Genomic DNA, 6974 nt, shown 5'->3' on the forward strand with positions numbered 1-6974 from the left:
CAGAGTCAGAATTCAAAGTTTTAATATAAAATACAATTTTAATACAATATTATGTATTTAATACAATTTAATGCTAAATATAATATAATAACATTTCTAGGCTTCAAAGTAATAGCCATGTTCTGACAGCATTAGATAAACTAGAAAGATGGACTTTAGAATCAAATTGTGAGGGCCTTGAATTCTAAGCTAAGGAATTTGGACTTTATTCATTAGGCAATGGAACTAATGAAGGTCTTTGAATTTTGGAATGATGTGATCAGATATGTACATTTGGAATCAACCAGTCAATCAAGAAGCACTTACTAAGCACCTACTATGTGCCCAACACTGTTGTAGACCATGAAGATATCAAGACAAATATGAAATAATCCCTGACCTCAAGGGACTTACATTCTACTGAGAAATTAATCTGGCTATGACATGTAGGATGGCTTGGAAGCAGATATAGCCAGGAGTGAGGATACTGCAGTAGGTCCAGCAAGAGGCAGTGAGGGCTTTGAGTAAAATGAAATGAGGCCCAGGATATGAGATTCAGGGAAGAGATATATCCACTAGGCGGGGAGATTGTATATAGAATGGAAGAGAGAAATCAAATATGACCAAAAATTTGAAAATGGATGACAGAGAGAATGCTGCTGCTCTTAACAGAAATGGAAAAGTCAAGGAGAGGAGCAGATTGGGAGTGGGGGAGGGAGACAATTACATTTGGTTTTGGATGCATCAAATTTAATTTTCCACTTGAGTACTATTGACTGATTCTGTAAATTACATTTTGAATCCTGTTCTAAATCCTTACTGAAAATGGGGTTTCTAATGAGTAAACCTGTTATTTACAGTTTGTTACCCCCCAAAGTTACTCTAGTTTAAAGTGGGCTGTCCTGCTGATGAAGATGAAACCTGTCACTTTTAGGTCCATTAATGTATTTCTTCTGCTCATCCCTGAGACTGCCGTACCTAATTTACCTTCTTGGACATTACCATCCATTCTGCCATCTTTGCTTCTCTTCTCCCAGTCTGGAGACATGTAGGCACTCAAAATACAACACATACACAGATGAGTAAATACAAGATAACTTGAGGAAGGAAAAAGGTAACAGAAGCAACAGGGAAGTCTTATTAAAGGAGATTTTCGACTTTTCCCTGACCCTCTGAAGCAGGCACATTACTCTTTTCAGTTTTCCTAAGTTTTTTTCCCCACTAATAAAAAAAGGGAAAGTTTGTTTTTTGTTTGTCTTTTTTTGTACATGCAAGAGGAAAGCTGCAGAGAAGTCTTTAAAGTTTCACAATCAAAGCTGTCCTTAATGGTCATTGGCATAGAACTGAAGGTCCCTTGGTTCCCCAGCTCTTTCACCAGCTCTTACTGTTTATAGTTGGCTCCAGACAGTGTGAGCTCTGCCTATAACCCCTCTTATTCCTAGGGTTGTCTCCTAGGTACCCTCCCCCTTCCCTAAAGAATCTTTTATTCTAGGCTCTCAGCCCATGCCCATCCCCTTTGTCTCTTGGGGTAGACTCTGTAGGTAAAACAGGTGGAAATGATCTGCTTTGAGTTCACAAAGGACTCTTGCGAAATACATTTACATCTCAGGGTAAACTCCTGTTTGACTCAGGGTATCTTACTACTTTGCAGAGCAAAGTCTTTTAAAGTCATTTCTTGGTACTGCACATGTATGTAAGGAAAGATCAAGAAAATATTTTTTTTGTCCAAATATTTACAGAATTCCCTTCTGAGCCTGCTTCCTTACTTGCAAGTGAAGGGGGTTGGATGGATTAGATTATGACCTCCAAATCTCTTTTGATCATGTATTGCTAGGATATTTGCCATCAGCAAACAACAACTATAATAATAATACTTGGGCACGCCCACTTTGGAGAACACTGGACTGGATGATCTCTAAGAGCCTATCCTGTAGGTAGGAAGGATAATTTGGTTTATTAACCAGATTTCTTACTTCTATGTTTCCTTTCTCATTTTACTGCAATCTTATGATAATACTATTTACTGAACCCAGTTCCCACTGAATTCAAGCTCATTTTGGCCCAGCTGAAGATCTAACTACAACTTTTGCTCCCTCTGACAATGACTCTTTAAGAGATTTCAACCATCCTGGGATATTCCAGGGTTTAAGGACCTTGGGAAGATATAATCCTTCTTTGCCTGCCTCCCCCCCCCCTTATAAAAATAGAAAAAAAAGGTTAAATCAAGCCCTATAAGGACTTCATCTAACAGCTTATTCTAGACCTCTTTCTAGGGCACAAAGATGATCCACAGAAATCTCCTCTCACTCACTCACCTCTCACTTAACACATTCTAATTTGATTTAATTATTAGTATCCTTGTATTACCTCCTTGAGGACACAGACATTGTCTCATCTCATCCATGTCTCCCCTAATACCTGAGCTCCCACTGGATTTAGGTGCTTTGTTTGGAACTTCTGTTTGTGGCTCCCAAATGAGGTGGATCCTCAGATGTATTCAGACTTCTAAATGGTGGGGGCTGTTTGTGGCCGAAGCATTCAATATAATTAAGTAACCACTGATTAGGTATGTGCCTGCTCCTAATCGGCTACTGAGCTGAGGTTCAAATGTTGGTTTTTGCCACTTACTGTCTGTGAGACTTCAGGCAAATCACTTAACTTCTCTGTTGATGTTTGAAAGGAAGGAGTTGAACTAGATATCCTTTAAGATAGGGATAACTACCCTAGAGGGAGATCCCTACCCTTTCTATAAAGTAGGACATCGCTAGCCTACTAGAGTCGTAGTATCACAGACCTGGAATCCATAAACTTCAAAAAAATTTGGTAACTGTATTTCAATATAATTAGTTTCCCTTGTAATCTTATTTTATTTTGTATATTTAAAACCATTATTCTGAGAAGGGGTCCCATAGGGCTTCCCTAGACTGACAAAAGTGGTTCATAACACACAAAAAGGTTGATCTGTGCTGTAAATCTAAGTTCTCAAACTAAGATCCTATAAGATGTCATGCTCCTACAAGGAGTGGGATGAAGGAGACAGTCCCCATTCCTGGCATTACAATGTGAGCGAGAGTACGGGGCAAGGCTGCCCTCTAGTGGGAGATCGGCAGCACCTGCGGGCCCTACACCTGGCTGGACCCCCGCTTTGGCCCCCGTGGATGGAGCGGGCCAAATTTGCTTTACCCCAGAGACTCAGTGAACTGTCTGCTCCACGCACCCTCTGCGGTCGCGCGGGCGGCAGGATCATACTTTTCCAGAAGGACATTTCAAATATCCTTCCCACGCTGGGAAGCTTAGTCATTATGTGAAAAAGGATGGGTAACAGAAAGCTTTCCCTTTGTCTTCTTCTCCTTTCCTGGTCCTTTCCCTGGCGGGATCTCCATTCTCTGCCCTGGACACGACTGAAGGGTTTCTTCGGCAGCTGCATCTTAGAAGGTGGGCTCTTGAATCTGTCGCCAGGCAGCGGTGGAAGAGAGACGGAAGAAACCTCCAATCAGGAAGCCGAATCCCGCTTCCTCTTCTTTCCCCTCCGCCCCAACTCTTCAGTTTCCATGGGGACCGCTTGATACAGAGCGTTCTAGCCCCACCCCACTCTCTTCCAGCTGTAGATGTGAACGTTCCAACAGTCTCGCTGCTCTCATCCTCCTCCAAACAACAGAGGAGCTGGATCCGGTTGCCCAGGTAGGGAGTGGGGGCGCAATAACTGGGTGCTTAGGGAGAATCAGCCTGACCTGAGGTGTAAATGTTTTGAATTCTTTGACTCCGTACTGGACCTGAAGTCAGGAAGACCCGAGTTCAAATGAAACTGCAGACCCTTTGCAAGTCCCTTAACCTCTGCCTGACTCTGCCTCTTCATCTGCAAAATGGGGATAATAATATCACCTCCAAGATAGTTGTGAGGATAAAATGAGATGACATTTGTAGAGCACTTTACAAAGCAAAGCACTATAGAAATATTATTAATTTCAGTACCTTGTGGGATTTATCCTTAAATTTAGCTAAGGTTTTGAAAATATCTAAATCTATACCTAATACATACACATATAAACTTTAATAGCTTAAGATTTCAGTAAGACCTTTGGAATACCACATATACAAATACATACAAATACACACATATATACACAAGTATCTATCTATCAATCAATCAATCAATCAATCAGTTCTTTTCTCATAAGTTTACATGCCCATTTAGGACTTTCACAGGATTCAGATACTGCCTCCACTCTAAGTGACCATGGACAAATTAGGTGACTTCTTAGAGTCTTGGTTTCCACATTTATAAGATGGGGTTAATGATGTTTGCACTGCTTACCCCTACAAGGCTTTTTGTGAGGAAAGCACCTGGAAAAAATTTAAGTACTATATAGATAGGAGTTATTCCTAGGTCTCATCTGATATAAAGGTGATGGAAGATGATGGAACAGTGAAATGCAGGTCCTGGAAAGTTATAAAGTCTTGGTATTTAGGCTGATGACAATTGATAAACATTTATTAAGCACCTAGGTACTATGCTAGGCGTTGAGTATATGCAAAAATTAAAAAAAAATTTGACCTCAGCTTACATTCTGCAGAGGGAGATATAAATTTACACCCAAATAAATGTATAAAGGATAAATAGAAAGTAAATACCAGGTAATTTTGGAAGAGAGGGCACTAAAAGCTAGCAATCAGTTAAGGTTCACGTAGAAGGTAGTGTTTGAATTTGGTCTTTGAGGCTGAGTGCATTCTCAGCATGGGCAAGGGAGGGTGGGGAGACATATTGTACAAGAACACAGAGACCAGAGATGGAAATGTCATATGTGAAGAACAGAAAGAAGGCCAACATGGTTGGACGATAGTGTTCAGGAAGGGAAATAATGTGAAATAAGGTTGGCGAGAGGTAGATTGGGGTCAGGTTGTGAAGGACTTTAAATTCCAGACTGTGACAGACAGTGGTATATAGTTGTAATTGCCAGTAAATATTTGGCTCAGTGGATGGAGAATCAACCCTGGAGTTGGGACACCTTGAGTTGAAATCCAGCCTCAGACACTTACTAGCTGTGTGTCCCTGGGCAAGTCACTTAGCCCTTTTCTCTCAGTTCCTCATCTGTAAAATGAGTTGGAGAAGGGAATGGCAAACCACTCTAGTATCTTTGCCAAGAAACCAAGGAAACTCTAAATGGGGTCACAGAAAGTTAGATTCCACTAAAACAACTGAAGAACAACAAGTATTTGCCTTGAATTTAGGACCAGTAAATTGGCCACTAGGTAATTAGTTTTTCTGTCTACAGAAACTCATTGAATTGTTCTCTAATTCATATAAAGTTTAATTCATGGGTTGGTGGAGGGGGTGCCCACATTGAGAAAATCACTTGTATCTTTTGAGGCATTAAAGTTGAAGTATTATAGCCATGACCTTAACAATCTTCCTCTGTAGTAATAGCTGGTACTTTGGCCCTCTTTTCATTGGAGCAGTGGGGAACTATGGGTGTGGAATGTTGCATACACCATAAGAGGCTATGTGGATTGGTTTGGTTAACTGTTTCTTTGTCACAAAAGAAGCATCAGTGTGAGATCTACATATTAATAATATTTAGAATTAAACTGATCTGAAAACAAAGTCATCAATAAACCTTGGAAAAATGATTGGCATTTATATGGTACTTTAAGAGTTGCAGAGTGTTTGCATGACCTTGTTTGTGCTTTATAACAGTTTTATGAGGCTGATAACTACAAGTATTATCATCTTTGTTGTATAGTCGAGGTAACTGAGACTTGGGTTAGGTGACTTGTCCAAAGTGCACAGTTAATAAGGGTCATAAGCAGGATTCCAGCCCAGGCCTCTCCTGATTTCAGGTCTCTTGCTCTTTCTTCTAGACCACATTGTCTTTCCTTTGCAGAGAAGTGCTTTAGTAATCTACCTTTGCACCGAATCCACGTTGTGGAAGAGAGAACACAGGCATAGAATTTTGCTCTAAAAAGGACCCACTCAATTTAAGGCCAGCCTAGGATGGTGATTTCCAGCAGCTGTGTTTTTAATCTTCCTGTAGTGTTTCTTCTCTCATATGTTATATCAGTAAAGCTGCATTGACCTTGAAGGCTGCTTCAGCTGGGCAAATTTAGGGGAGGGGTCCTTAGATGAGCATGGTTCTAGTCCCATGTGGAAATACAAGAGATCGATTCAATCAATGGCACTAGACATTGTGGAACTACTACCAGAATTTGGCTGAAAAGTCTCTGTTGTAATTTAAAACCTGTGATTGAGAAGGGAGGAGGTCATGGTGGCTCCTTTAAATTTCTTTGGGGTTCAATATCTGTAGCAGTTGTGATCACCAAGGTGGGATTCCATTTTTGCCACTTTTTTTTAAAATAACAATTTGTAGTTTTATTGAGCGCCTTAACAAATTATGTCTTAACGGCAAATTTCTGAAGGGGATACAGGCGTTCCTTCCTCTGCTGTTTTTTTGGTCTTCAGGCTTTCCTTGTGCTTATTAAGCCTTTGGCTTAATGCCCCTTAATAAAGTCCAGGGGCTTGTATTTCTTGCCGTTATAGAATTTCCTGAGGTTCTCTTTCTGTGTCTGGTTGATGACAGTCAGAACGCGGGCAATAGATTTTCGGACGACTTGGATCTTAGCTTGGATGCAGCTCCTCCAGTGATCTTCGCCTCTCTCAATTTGGAAAGTTCTACCTTTAAATCATCTACCTGTTTGAGTAGCTCCTCCTCCTTCTTCTTCCCATGAAGATCCCTGGCCTTGAGTTTTGCCATGATTGTGAAACAGCCGCACCGCCACCGGCTCCGAGGGGAAAGAGCCATTTTTCCCAGTTCATGCACATAACTGATGCATGTACCAAGAAATGTACAATAATAGTAAATGGTTACCAATTCACTCCTTCCTCACCTCTACCTCACAGAGTCCTTTTCTTCTTTTAAGATTCAACTCAGGCACTATCATCTGCATGAAGATTTTCCTAATTCTTCTCCAGTGCTAGTGTCCTTCTACCTGAAGTACCT

General features: G+C 40.8%; 1 pseudogene; it reads right to left on the minus strand.

Annotated features, from left to right (window-relative positions):
• Positions 1–3279: 3279 nt before the first annotated feature.
• On the minus strand, positions 3280–6728 carry LOC114025883 (annotated as a pseudogene).
• Between the last annotated feature and the right edge of the window lie 246 nt (positions 6729–6974).

Source organism: Vombatus ursinus, unplaced genomic scaffold, assembly GCF_900497805.2.
Source record: "Vombatus ursinus unplaced genomic scaffold, bare-nosed wombat genome assembly UNPS02014832.1, whole genome shotgun sequence".
Taxonomy (NCBI): Eukaryota; Metazoa; Chordata; class Mammalia; order Diprotodontia; family Vombatidae; genus Vombatus; species Vombatus ursinus.